Raw genomic sequence first — 15,819 nt, forward strand, 5'->3', positions numbered from 1 at the left:
TTCTTTTCTTACACAGTTTCAGTTTATGCTGTTACTATGAGGTTGTTGCAGTGCACATACCTGCATCTGACCTTGGAATATTTCTTTATTATGATCATATATCTTACTGAACAACTGACAGCCTACTATTACTAACTATCGAGACGACAATTAACAAAAGCTTTGTTGTCTGGTATTATATTATTACGTTTCACAGGTGACAGATATCTATTTATATGCTTCTATAGATTAATTGCTGTCATGTAATCTTTATATCTACTGTTGTAGGCAAAATAAATTATCTTGTAAAAAAAGTGAGATTCCTTTCTATGTTAGAAGTCTCTTAAAACGTTAGGTGAAGCCACTTTGGATGGAATTTTGTCTTTTTTTTTTTTTTTTGTATGCATTATCACATGTGAGCATTTCCATTCATATGAGCAGTTGTAAGATAGAGACTTTTTTTTATAGCTCTGTCGCAAATAATCGAAAAGTAAACAATAACCTTTCCTCCCTTCCCCTATCCAGTTAACAGTAGCAAATTCACGTTCTTGTTGGCTTGTTTGTTACATCCTATTTCCCAAACGTTTTAATGGAGTAATTCAAGGTCACAATGTCAACTACCATTTAGGTGTGAAAAAACGCTTGGTTGACATCTTTCACTGCAGTTCACGAGTTATTTAACAATTTCTAAACTTTTTTTTCTTCTTTTTTTTTTTTTTTACTTTATTTTGTTTTATTGACCCAAAGTAATAATTTTCACTGTATCTAGCTTATGAAGTTGAGGCTTTGATTGTGTGAGAAGAATAAAGAATAAAACTTACGCGATTAAGAATCAATGTGTTAAACAATTAGTTCACGTGCTATTTCCTGAATGTTCTGTAGTTTGCATGAACTGATTTATTGATCCAATACACAATGAACTTATTAGTACGCTAATCTTGTCAGTCTTTTGCTGAAAATCCTATAGTTTTCACAGCTATCTGCATGAAAGAATAGACTGCTTATTGTTAGCTGAAAGCGTACCTGTTAATTGACGAGTTTTTTTCTTGTGTATGTGTGTGTGTGTGCAAGCGTGAGTAAATTAAATTGTTCGTTAAATGAATTACATTTTTTTCAAACAATTAAATATCTGATAAGTGTTTCGGAGATACTAGTTTGCACCCCATAAAGTTGTTCTAAAACATAAAAAATCTAATTTTCTTTAAACAAATAAACGTAGTTTAGTAGTAAAATTCAGCTTAAATGTTATTCAATTTATAATTTTCCTCTAACAATATAATTGTTTCAATTTTACCAATACCGATTAGAACACTAAAGTTCAGTTGACCTCATTAAAATAATTGCTCCACTCTGAATTATTTTCAATTTAACATTTATATTCTCATGCAGTATTTAAAATATAAACGCTTTTCAGCTGAAGAGCTAAATCTCATAATGCCGATTTTTTACTCCCGAAAACTTGGATTCTCATTCCGTAAATCAGACAAAAATATTAGAACACGTTCACTTAAAATAGCCTTAATTGCCGAAGTAATTAAGTAATATACACCCAATACACCCAGTATGCGACTTCGTAATTCCAAATAATCCTCTTATATTCATTCATTCATCAGTAGCTAACGAGCCATTAAAGCAAATGATCCCCGAGTATCCTTAGCTTCCGTAAGCGTAATTTTAACAGCAAAAAGGTAATTAGTTTAATGTTTATAAACAGGGGCGCGCCGGCCATAAGTGCAATGTGTGCGACGCACACAGGCACCAGGATAGTAAAGGCGCCAAAGAGGAGGAAATACTAAAAAAAATTGATTATTTTATTGGAGGGGGGGGGGAATAGGGGCACCAACTAAAGTTTCGAACACAGGTACCGGACATTACTGGCGCGCCCCTGCTTATAAATATATTTTTATACATAAATTGCATGGATTCTACTGGCTTGCATGATTACTGGATGAATAATCCGAGCTTCCGACAGGAAAATCCCCGCCAACTCCAACTGAAACCGGATAATTCCCTTTTAATCAAAAAATTCTTATAATGATCCTTTGTGTCAGGTCAGGCATTTCGAACGAAACGTCTTCGTCGTATCTATTGTGATACGGAGACTCGAATCCTGACCTCCTAACCCTTTAAAATACTAATTAAATTTTCATAGCAATTTATTCGGTGTATACTGAATAACAAATTCTATCTATTATGAATCAAAAAAACATGTGAAATTAGGCTGATTAGGAAGTGCACTAAGAGAGGTATTTGGAGAATACGTGTATTACAATAGTAACTCTTTAATTACTGCAGCTTTCCTTCTCCACTTACAGAATCTTGATAGACTTTGATTGTCCACGGACACGCTTTAATAGTTACCACAACTGAGGTTAAGTATTAATGCGCGATACTCAACTGGATATTATAAATCCATTAGTATTTATTTATTTATATTTATATATATATAAAATCATATATATATATATATATATATATATATATATATATATAAATTTATATATATATATAATCATAACATAATATTGTCATTAACGTATTATAAACATAGTCCAAAATATTTTGAAGGACTCCATTATTTCACGATCGATCATTTCACTCCATTACGTGGCACTCGTATAACTGTGAAAGCCCGTGTACACAATACTGGAAGTGTATAACTCAATGCTGACGTACATTCGAAGTTGCTGATTGAGATGGGCAAGGTATGTGATATTTTTCACTGCTGTCTGTCTGAGAAGGTTAATCATCTACAGTCCATATATCCAAAACAGTAAGATTTTTTTCTTGTTTGGAGACTTCAACATTCACAACTCAGAATGGCTTCCCTTCTCCAATTCCACTGATAAAGCTAGCAGATGTTCGCTGTCAATAATACGCATTCACAAACTGTCCACCTGCCCACCTCGATAATGATTTACTTCTGACCAACGTCCTTGATCTCTTCTTAGCGAGCTCTCCTGATAAATGTACTGGATGTTATCGCTCCTCTTGATGACTCCAGAACCTTATGCGAATCTCTTTTTCTGTAGAACATTCTTCATACAGTGCATCGTGTTCTTTCAGCACTGTAATAGTGCCAAATGGGATAGCCTACATTCATTTTTTATATAATTAATGAATACACGACAATGGTAAGAACCTATAGCACAGGAGTGCTATGTGTGGGGATACAGGTAAGGATTGAGAAAGAAGAAATCTATTAACATTCTTCCTGAAGACCTAAAGGTTATATAATTGTTGGTAAATACATTATGAGGAAGGCTATTCAAGAGGACACAGGTAGACGGAATAATTGAGGAAGAGAAGAAGCAGGTTCAGTGCATTTGCACTTGTACTAAAAAGGATGCTGGGCAACTACTGCTTGTTATAACCAAGAGCATAATTTCAGTTGCATTTCTACTCCTCTCTTCCTTGAGATGACTATTATTCTCTTTCTTCAGATGCAAATACCTGATCTAATCGAATAACTAAAATTATTCTTTCTTGAATAGTCCCCATTCTCAATTCCACCCTAAATCTCAGGCCACTATTGAAGCTTTATTTTTTTCTCCAAACAAGTATGCTAAAATAGTTCAAGAAAAGAGTTCTACATATCACAAGTGTCTTAAGCAAAACTCCAGCATCCTGCTCAGCGTGCAAAGCCACGCATATTAACAGCTGCTATATGCCATCCTTTGCGCTTTTATTGCATTGGCCCCTTTCCAACAAACTTGCCTACTGCTTAAATGACACTCAAGCCTTCTCGTCATTCTGAAAACCCATTGAGCGCGACCTTTGCCCATTTGCCCATCCATGCTTCCATCTCCGTCTCTCTCTCTCTCTCTTCTCCCTACATATTCAGATGGTACTGTTGTAACATCATTCAAAGACAATGCTAATCTCCTAGCATCATTCTTTTTCTTTTACATTTCCTGCTTTCATGATGGAGATAAGGTAAACCTCGTCACCTCTAAACACACGATTACTAAGAACTGCATATTGCATGCCTCCATCGGAAGAATCCTGAACATCTTGGATAACTAGTCTTTCGATCCTGACGGTATCCTCCAACTGTGCTTAAATTGTGCTCCCGAACTAACAATCTTGTGATATCTATTCATTCTTTCATACATCTCACACCCTTCCAAATGGAACAGAATGGAAGCAAACCTATCTAAAACCCATTGCAACGAAAGGTAAATACAGCTTTCCAACTACCGTTCCACTTCACTCACTTAATTTCGATGGAAAGTAATGGAGAATGTCATCAAGAGTGTTCTCCTTCACCATCAGTTTATTTTATTACTCTCGTTCCACAGCAGATCTCCTTGAAAACCGCATCTTATCTATGGACTAATGTTTCGGAAAATTTGGAGAAACCCGGGTAGTTTTTCTATATACTTATCCAAGACTTTTGATCGAGTTTTGCCCAAAGGCCTATTTATCTAATTATCATCGTATGATCGACCATCTAAGCTCTTGAAATTAGATATTGCTAATTTTCTCCTGGCCGTTCAATGCATGGAGAATGTTTATTTTCTTCAGATTTCTCTGTGCATTTACCTATGCTATTTCTCCTATTCATAAATCATTTTCTATTCGAAACGTACACTTCTGCTGAAGATAATACATTACCCCATTCGCCTTTTTTCATTTGACAAAAATAACTTTGCTGTGCCTATCTATCTATATCTCAACCTACATGAGCCTACGCCTAAATGTTCAACTACCGCATGTGGAGTTTGCATCTTGAGAAGTCATTGGACCGTTAACGACTTGTAAAAAAAGTTTCCTTTTTCGGATGAATCTTGTTTCCAGTTATGTCGAGTGGATGGAAGTTGGAGAGTTAGGCGAAAAGTTGAGAGGAGAAATAACTCCGGCATTGTCTAAACAGGAAGGAGGTGACACCAATTATGGCACGGGGATTATTTCCTGATGGAAATCTATTAAAGTTGTGATACCAGTAGATAGCTATGAATGCTACAACTTCAACAATTAGCGATTTTTTATTCCCTTTCATTTTACTATGATGGGGTGTTGCAGTTTTCCTGTAATCTGTAGTGGCTAATTCCTACTGTAGGAAGGAAGGACAAAAGGATTTTCAAACTATTTGTTCATCTAGGAGAGGTAAAAAATTATTGATACTGTAACGTATTGTTGATTACTGGAATTCTTCGAATTTTGGCAGTCTTTTCAGTGTTAGTGTGATTGTCAATGCATGGCATTTATAGACTTGCATGGATGAGAAAAATGAAAAAGTTTTTCCCTGCGTGTAATTGTTAGGAAAATAATGTATACGACAGCCGCAAGATGTTATTAATGTTTTCTAAAAATTAACAGCATATTTGTTTCCTAAGAGTATTTAACTATTAGTTTTGATGGGCTATAAACTCGTGTATGATTACATTCTTGCCTGCGTTAGTAAGCTACGAATATTCATTTTGGATTCTCAAATTATGTTTTTATTATTAATGATGTATATATATTTTTAATCTAGTGCCATTACCAGACATATTGGAAGGAAGGTATTTCCGATTATCTGAAGTCACCAAACCGCCAGGTATGTCGTTTGCAGTTAATTTTAACTCAAAAAGTTTGATTTATTCTTTCTTTCTTTCTTTTCTGAAGAAATCTTTTTGATTGTAAAATAGCATACTTTTTCAGTACAATTACATTCAAATATTCTACACTTCTCTATTAATTATGCGATGCTTTAATAATATACCACCAGTAGGTCTTTTTTTACCCCTTGTACTTTCCCACATTCCTTGCATAGTTTTTCTGTCTCCCAGTATGTTAAAATCACATTTATCAGTTTCACCAAGACCGTAAAAAAACAAAATAAAACAGAATAAAAAAAACTGAAAACAACAAAAAAAAAAATCACTTGTAATGTTGTGAACAATTGCTCACGTATTTTTTTGTTTCCATTCCTCTCGCTTGGTCTCTCCGAGCAGGTTCTTTGTACAAGTGAGCAAGAAAATGACAAGCAGCGCGTTCCTTCACAGCAGAAATCTGGCGGATCTCACGATCTTAAGAACGCCTTGACACTTTGAAGGAGGGGTTGGAAGTCTCCTGGCCTGTCTGGCATGGATTCCACGCTCAACAAAGTGATGATTAAACGGACGATTTCCTTTTACGCATGCATGAGGCCATGAATTTCTCGTTAAAAAATTGGGAGCGTTTTTGTTTTTTAGTTGCGAGAACGGAAGCCCTTTCGGCAACTTCTTAAATGCACACTAATAAGAAAGGGGAGAATCTTTTTAAATGGCTATATAAAAATCTGAAGTTTACCCTCTAAAAATACCGGATCTTGAATCCTAGAAGAAAGGCGTGGGACCGAATAAATTAAAAATCATTTCGTAGCTAAACTAATAGGTAAATACATTAATTATAAAATAACGAAGCAAATGAAACACAGTATGTTAATTAGATTTAGTCGATGTTTGTGTAGTAAGCAAATATAATGCAGACTGTTATAAATAGAATAAACCTAACAAGCTAACGTATTTATATCATAAATGCATCTGCTTTCTTCACACAATACTATCGTTTGTTGTAAGACTTGGACAGAATACCGTTTTTCGGAACAGTTCCGTGCGTTGCAATTTAGTATGGGATTATTACACGCACGAATGCAAAGCAGAGACACGAGTAACTATATATTCACATTTCAAGCTAATGCACGAGTAAACTGATTAGAAAGAAAATGAAGTGTGAGATGCGATCGTGAAACGAAACTTGACTATAGAAGAATGAGAATGTAGCGGGAATTCAATCATGAGGTTTTTGTCTTTGTGACTACATTTGAATCCGTCAAAGAAGTTATGGATATCATTTTGTCACTTAGAAGTCATCAAGAAGTGTTTTATTTTTGTTGTTATTTTGTGCCTTTCTCTAATGTGTGTGTTCACTGACTAGTTTGTTTTGTAAAAAAAAAAAAAAAAGAAAGAAAGAAAGAAAATTTGACTATAGAAGGGATTCAAACCTTATAATGGTTGATAAGTGGCTTAACATGTCGTGTATACTTCACTTTCTTTAACTGCGTTGTTATTTTTAAAAGTTTACTCTCACATCAGTGGTATTCTCAACAGGATAAAATGTAAAAAATAAATATATAACGAAAATAATTTCAGTTCAGATACACGAATAGTTTATTATGTAACAGTGCCATTTTAGAAGCAACTCAGCTGTTTGCCAACACACGGCATCAGTATATTAAATGTTCCGCAGTCTCTGGATGTGGGATTGGTATTAAAAATTATATTTATTATCGTCATCCAGAGAGAGATAATAAGCGAAGGTATGTAGAAACGTACAGATTTTTGGTGTGATTATAACCCAAAAAACTAAATTATAAATAAATGATAACCATAAGAAGAAAGAGAACATTTCGACAACATAAACTGATGTCATTTAATATCAACCCATACACACCTCAGGAACGGAGTACTTTGCTTGTATGCACACATAAATATCCTCTACCATCTCTCTATTTAAATAATCGGTTAATTATATTTGGTTAGTCGATATATTTATGAAGTATTTATCAAAACTGTATATCAGAAATGACGAGGGAGAATATGAATAACACAAAACATTGTTGCACCCAGGGAGGGGGCAAAGGAGCCCTGGCTTCCCCAAAAGAAAAAGGCAAAAACACTAGAAAAATTTCCAAAAAACTTTTCCTAATTAAAATTCATTTTCTTTTTAAAATTTATGTTGTGTCGTGTCTTCTATTTCTATACTATTTATGAATTAGCGGTCACATAAGGTGGGAATACCCTATAGCTCTCGGGAATCCTCCTGGCCCCTGTAAACGCAAGGAGAATGAAGGATACAGTAACAAAACCCAGAACTGAGAGGAAAAAAAGTAAGCACAAATTGTCTTTAAATCATCCAATTCATCTTAACTCATTAAGACTGTTAGCGATTAGCAAACTTTTACTTCCTTTTTTTTTCTCTTTTGTTTTCCAATTTCTGGTTTTGGTGTCGAGGATAATTTGCTTTCATTATTATTATTATTATTATTATTATTATTATGTTCATAACCTGGCCACACTAAGTCAAATATTTCAGTACGTAGATGACACCGCGCTACTAGCAGTTCACACAGACATCAACACAGCTCTCGCCAAAGCACAACAAAACCTAAATGAAATTACCACATACCTCTACCAAAACTCAATTGTAATCAACGGCACCAAGACACAGATGTTAATAATAAATAATCCGAGAATGACGTGCACCGCACCACTGTTGCTACACTGTCACCCATACCACTGCATTACCAACAAAAATACCTGCCAATGTCCCAAAATCAAACCCGTAACACATGCAAAATACTTTGGCCTTTACATAGATTGCCACCTTAAATGGACAAACCATGTAGATTACCTACATACTAAACTCCGCATCATCGCAGCAAAACTCTTCCAAGTAAAAGACATGATTTCATCTAATGTTGGTTCGACAACATTATATGAAATTATGTCCCGAAATCATGTCGACACAAGTAACATAAAAAACACTCCTATATCTCGGTATCTGTGAATCTATACTCAGGTACGGTATAACGGTCAACGCAAACACATCAAACAGCCACTTAACAAAATTAGAAATATTACATAGGAAAATCGTGTCAACAGTGAATTGGAGACCTTTACACAACAGCCAATATCCGAACCACTTATGGCGACGACACACAATCCTGAGCATTAAAAATATGAAACATTACATAATGTTACTAAGAAATTACTTCAACATCGCTTATCGTAACAACAGAGACACAATCGCATAACACGACCAACACCAACTCTTTACATCCCAAGACCCTTCAACAACTCATACGGTTCTTTTGTGAGATCACATCTGATACCCACGCTACTCAACAACCTACCAAGAAATTTAAAACACATAGACATACAGAACACTAAAACACGAACTCTGGAAACTATACCAATACAGTTAGTATAGAATTAACACGTATATACACATCACAAATCACCAGCATCCAACGCCTACATTCCATCCATAAACAGTACTAAACAACATAAATAGTGAAGGGAAATCCTACTCTCTTCATAAAAGCTAACCCTAGCTTCGAAGTAGTGTGTGGTGTGTGTGTGTGTGGGGGGGGTGCCACATTCAACTAATCCTATATAATAATAAGTGATAATAATAAGTGATGATACTGATATGAAAAAAACAATTATGTGTATTTATATCTAAAGAAAAAAATATTAAAAAGAAATAAGGTACTTTAAACTGCGTACAGAATTTTGTACAGAGCAGAAAATGTAATATGTCTTAATTGAACATATGTAAATGCTCTGTATGTTGATAATAGAAAAATATATATTATTAACAAAATTATTATATAGAGAAATTATATGTATTTTTTGTATATATAGAGTGTAAAAAATGCAAAAAAAAATCTGTAATAATCATCATTGTTAATATTATAATAATATACGTTGTAAACAATTTTATTATTATTATTAATATTATTGTACACTTATGCCACTACACAGTCATGTTAAAACATTATCATGTGATATGTATCATGTGATATGTACATTATCATGTGATATGTACATGTAATGTACATATCACATGAAAACCAATGTATGCAATGTATATATTATATGTAAACAAATGTACGTAATTTAAAAATAGCATGTAATCAAATGTATGCAATGTAATAAAAAAAATTATTTTAAATGTAAATCATGAGTTTACACTGTATGTTTGTGAGAATAAGGAAATATAATATTTAGATTGCATATGTGTAAATACTGTTGTATAATCACACCTTTTCAAACTTGGAAAAAAAAATAGTAAACTACAACATGTAATATTATACAACTTATGCAACTCTGAACAATATAATTGTAAAATATTATTATGATTGTTACCTAAAAAAAAAAAAAACTGTTATCAGCATTACTATTTAAATCTCATTATATGTAGCACAAAGTGCTGAACCTTGTAAAATAATATACTGAATAGATGTTCATTGTACATATGTAAATATTTGAAAGAACAATAAAAAAAATAATAAAATAAAATAAAATAAAATAAAAGAACAATAAAAATAAATAAATAAAATAAAATAAAAAAATATGCATGTATGTAATTTATTTGAGACATAATAAAATGTTTAAAAAATTATTATTATTATTATTAAGAACCTAAAAGTGTCAATAAATTAACCAGCATTAACAATGATAAGATATTAAACTATAAAGAAAATCATCCCACTTTATAGCGAAAATAGAGACTTACGGACTAATAATCTATATGATAAGGCAAGATAAGATTCATAACTAAATATGTAATTTTAATTTTTTTATATCAATTCCACCTTGCAAACTTATGTTACTAAATATTTTCCATATTTAGTAGCATAAGTTTGCAAGGTGGAATTGACATAAAAAAATTAAAACTACATATTTAGTTATGATGAATCAGGAATTTGGATTTAAATAATCAAACAGTAATTTTTTGCAACGAGACAGTTTGGGCCTCATACAAGCAGAGTGGGTGCGATGAAATATACTGCAGTACTTGGAAACATTCGCAGATATCTACGTCACATTTGGATTCGAACCCATAATCTATAGGTTGGAGTCGTTCTGTCCACTTGGTTAATCAGGTTACTGTAGCTACAAAATTAGAGAAATAAATCTTTCACACAGTAAAAACAATTATTATTTTTCATAAAGCACTGGCATGAAATCTTTCGAAACATTAAATAATAATAAAAAATTAATCTAATACCTTCAAGCGCCCTATGAAACAGTTAAGAAAGTTAATGGCTTATTTATATCTTAATAATAATTCCCAGTGTTCTTTTTGCTAGGTGTGTCATCAGTGCTAGGGTTATAATTCCAAAATAAAACAAGTTATTTTATATCCAATTTGAATACGAAATTTAAGAACAATTAATCCAGTCATTCATATGATGATTGCAAGTTATCATTGTCCATTTGCTTTGTAATCATCAACCGATATTTATAAACCAACAGTACAATGACTCCAGTCGCTACGATTATTTTGCATTTCTTTTGTGTGATTCTTTTGCTACCTCCATTAATATTCAAAATCCTCTTTGATCAGAGGAGGGTGATGTTAGTAAATGTTTTTAGCCAAAAATATCATAAGAATTTATAGTTACCATATAAATATGTAGCGCTGTTCCATTTTTTATAATATTTAACTTCATTCATAATACACGTGGGATGGAAATAAGTTTTTTTCTTTTAATATCGAAGCTCTCTTGTAATATTTACTTTTCTCCCACAGGATGCGTTTTCAAGAACAGCAAGTACGAACACGGAGACTCGGTGGAAACACCGGAACCATGCTTGAATTGCACGTGCAGCAGGGGTGTCCTCGTTTGTTTCCTGCGTGTATGTCCAACCTCCGTGGCACCGTCGAAGGGCTGTTTTGCCGCACGTGAACCCGGAGCTTGTTGTCCGTCAGTTATCTGCAGTACGTATAGTCGCCACGTAGAATATCATTAATCTTCTTAGCCTTCTTTTAATGTAGATTATGTAAATGATCGAAATCGTTTTATTTTTCTTTTCTCTAATTTTTTTTTCCCTTCAGAATTTATTGTTTGTATCTTCTCCTTAGACAGTCGTGCACCACCTGGAATCGCATTTCATATCCAAGACTCTCTGAAGAAAACATGAATCAGCATTTTAAGAACCAGTCGGGAAGGCAGGACTATTAATAAGAGGATAAAAATCCATATATTCCAGCTAAGCAGGCAAACCAGTATAGCGCTGTTTCTCGAAATGATAACTATTAATGGCTAAGTAAGCGTGTGTGACCTTTGGCATGAGTTACCTTGATATTCAACTACTTAAATCATCCTTTTAATTGGTGTACGACGAAACAGCTGATAGCCAACGATGTATGTATGAATGAACAGAAAAAGAAAACGACAATACTAGTCTGCTTTCTTGTTTGGGAAATGTGAACGTTTATCCTTCGCAGGTTCACGAAGCAGTTCTGTTGGCGATGCTTTTATTTTATTTTATTTATTCACTGATACCAATGAAATCAACATTTGCGATTTTATATATATTTTTCATCCTTAGATGATGATTTACAGCTAACTCTCCTAAACGATGATTTACAGCTAACTCTCCTAAACAACAAAATCACTTTCCTTTAACATTATTAATGTTCACAGTTCCAGTTGGCTATCCTTTTTCCAACCGCACTAATTTAATAAATATTCACTAGCATTTGTTATCAAGAGAACAATCAATCTTATCTCAAATAGCGGTCCTTGAAATTTATTCTTCATTTCTTCTTTGGTCCTCACTGTAAGTGAATCCACTTACAGTGAGGACCAAATTTCCATGAGTTAATGTCTAGATTTAATTGTGATCATGAATAATTAAACTTAAATTACATTACCAATGGAAAATACATGCTAAGTGTTCTATATAAGCAATTTAGTATAACTTGCCATAAAATATAAAGAAATACAAAGCAGATGTGCTTGCAACATCAAAAATGGCAGATTCATAATTATGGAAAAGAACTAATGTCTATTCCACATTGTCTCTACAATATTTTGTAGTCAGCTAGCACTTATTCCAACATATGGAAGCAAGCCTATAGCAGACTAGAGACCCACCAATTAATCCATGACCGCCAATTTGTATTCGCCACTCTGGATCCAAGGAAGATCTATTAGCATGCATCACCTATCCCTGGCCATGTGTCAAGGAAAGGCTTAGATAAACATGCACTTTGTTCTTAACATTTCCGGAGTATATGATAGTGTCTGGCATAAAGGCCTTTTCACTATAAAGGCCATTTCATTGCTGTCCTTTGGTCTATCTTTCTATCTGGTCTTTCAGTGCGTGTCATAGCGCAAGAGTGCTCTAGAGTTTTCTGTTCTATCGTCTACCCTCATTCTCTTCAATAATGACCTTCTCTCATTGACCACTAATCCTATCGACAGTTTTGCTGATGAAAGTACAATCCATTCCTCCTATTCATTCGAGAAACCACGTGGTCCACTACATCTCAAGCTTTAAGATCTAAACTAGTACCTTCATCTTATCTCCACATTCTTCCATGGTGCGATGATAACCTATTCACCTTTAATCGTATCAAAACGCAGCCAGTTTTGCAAAAGGATCTCAGTTCATCTACACTCACTCCTTGGAAAATTTGTCTCGAGTCTCTCCTGGCATAACTACATGACATCGATCGCTTCCTCAGCTGCCTATTAAAATCTAGGCATTCTTTTCCGATCAAGACTACTTTGTCACCATTCCAATGCAAATGCTCAGTACAAATCTCAAACCGGCCCATCCCTAGAATAGTGTTCTCATATTTGTAATGGTGCATTTACCTCCTCGATGTTGTTCATTAGGGAGCAATTTGATTGATGATTCATCCCTCGCTGACTTCCTTTAGCCGCTGTATGATAAACGAGTATTTCTGCTTTTCCACAGAACACTGCTCAATTGAACTAGCAGCCATCATTCTTCTGCTTTCCGCTCGGACTGGTAAAATTCGAGCAAAAACTACCCAGCATCCATTTTCAATATAACTGTTAAAGGAACCGAACCTACTTCTCTTCTTATTTTATTCTATATGTCTCTATACTAGTTGTTGGGAAACAAATCGCCCAAATGGGGAGATATGTCCCTTAACTGCAACCTCTATCATTTTATGAAAAATGTCAACAGGTTCTTTCTTTTCCAAATGTTATCTACACGTAGCACTGTGCTGTAAGTCCTTCTACCTCTCGTGTGTGGAAATTATATAAAAATATAAAACGAACCATTTAAATTGCAGGTTTGAAGTTAGTCAGAAAATTATTGGTGGAACTCTAAGCAGATTATCTACTGTCTTCATTTTTGACAAATAACAAGTATGTGAAAAACAGAGAATATTGGCTGAAGAAGCTAAGTTTATGGACATATTTTGCTCCACAGATCCTCTATGTGTTGTTCGTCGGCTTTCGTTAATTTCAGTTGCATCACTTTCTTTTCCTGTAAGCTTACTCCAAAATGCCTCAGTCTCATTTTTTAAGAATGGCATGAAATGTAATGTAGCTTCTCTGCATAAAAGGAAGCTCATCTTTCACTATTCAAAATATTCAGCGGCGTAGCTAGGGGAGGAGGGGGGGAAGGGCTGGCGGCACTTTTTTTGGCGTTTAAGAAATCTTGCTATACTGTATAAAACAGCACCTGAGTGATGAAATCGACGATTTTGCTAAGAGAAAAACAAGAAAAATAACATTTTAGAATGTTGTAATTATAATTTTACTTCAAAAATAAACACACTATTTTTAATTTATTTCCCTATATGTCCTTTTGACTTTTTGTAGTATTTTTAGTATTGAGAGGGGCGGCACAAGCTCTAGCTGCAACACTGAAAATACTGAAACGCTTTTATAACTGTGATTAACAGACCACAATTCAAATAAAACTAATTTTATTTGAATTACAATCATAATTTTATATCTTATTTTTATATCTTTTATATGTTATATATTTATATCTTTTATATCTTTATATCCTTAATATTCTTTATATATTTTATATCTTATTTTTAAAAGCAAATATTTAAAATTAACAAAAACTGTTGAGGAATATACGCTCAAAAAACTTTTTTAAAAAAAATGAGCAACACCTATTATAAAGACACATTGAATGAAATTATAATAAAAAAAAATCTGATATTTCACAACGTTTATTTAAAAGTTCCTTATGAGATGGAAATTTCATTTATTATTCATTAGCCCAAAAGTTGAGCTTTTGGGAACAATCTGAAGTAATTTTATTTTTTTAGCTTAAATGTGAACAGTTATAATTTTATTAATATATCTTTACAGGTTCTAGTGGATCAACTTCTTCCTCGCCTTCTCTGCAAAATATTGACGATGACCTATTTGATCTTATGAATGATAAAGGTAATCTCGACCGTTTTAACAGACGCCAAGAAGAAAAGAGTTCCCTGTCGCCAGCCTTCGTGCCAACAACTCCTAACGTCAGCACAGTCAGCGTTAAGATACAACTAGATTATAGACCAAGCTCGAACAATCCTACGACTATCCCTCCTCCGTCCGTCACTTCTTCATCCCTTCCACTAACAGCAGAAGCTACTTTTAAGATCTCCTCCCAGGAATACCAAAAAACTGCATCGTTTGTCAGTTTAGCTCGTTTCGCTGACGAAACTACGAAAACTACTCCAACATATGATTCTTCTAGAGCGGGAACCACCAGTTCAACCGCTGAGAAAACAGAAGTAAACCTTTCCATATCTTCTTCTACTTCTTCTGATACTGGACGGGAGAGTTTGATCTATGTAACATCATCCCCAGCATCTTCACTTGATGAAGAGGATTATGACATAAATTTTCTAAATGATATTCCTGGAGGTTAGAGTTTTGTCCATTTGTATTTATTAAAGATGTGCGTTTATTGTTTCATCACTCCAAAGAACTGTTCGTTTGGAAAATTATGAATATTTTCTCCTTCTGTTTTAGAGCAATCTAAAGAATCTAATCAATAACGAAAGAGGGTCATTTAAATGTCTTTAATGGTAATCATAAAAAAGTTTTATGAACATTCTGCAGTGAAATCAAGTTTGCGATTCCAACTGTCACTTTTTACTTGTCCATTACGTGTTCATGAGAAATGAATAGCATTAAAACGCCTTTTAACACTTTCATTGCCAAGCTGAAAATTGGAATTTCGTGTGATGGCCAATTTTTTTTTTAATTTTTTATTTAGTTAGCGACGTCCACGCGATAACGCGTGATCGGCCGTTTGGTGAGGACTCGCATCGCGCGATATCGCGTGATTGGCAATGAAC

Source organism: Typopeltis vanoorti, chromosome 1, assembly GCF_054136105.1.
Source record: "Typopeltis vanoorti isolate ZY-2024b chromosome 1, IOZ_Tvanoo_1.0, whole genome shotgun sequence".
Lineage (NCBI taxonomy): Eukaryota > Metazoa > Arthropoda > Arachnida > Uropygi > Thelyphonidae > Typopeltis > Typopeltis vanoorti.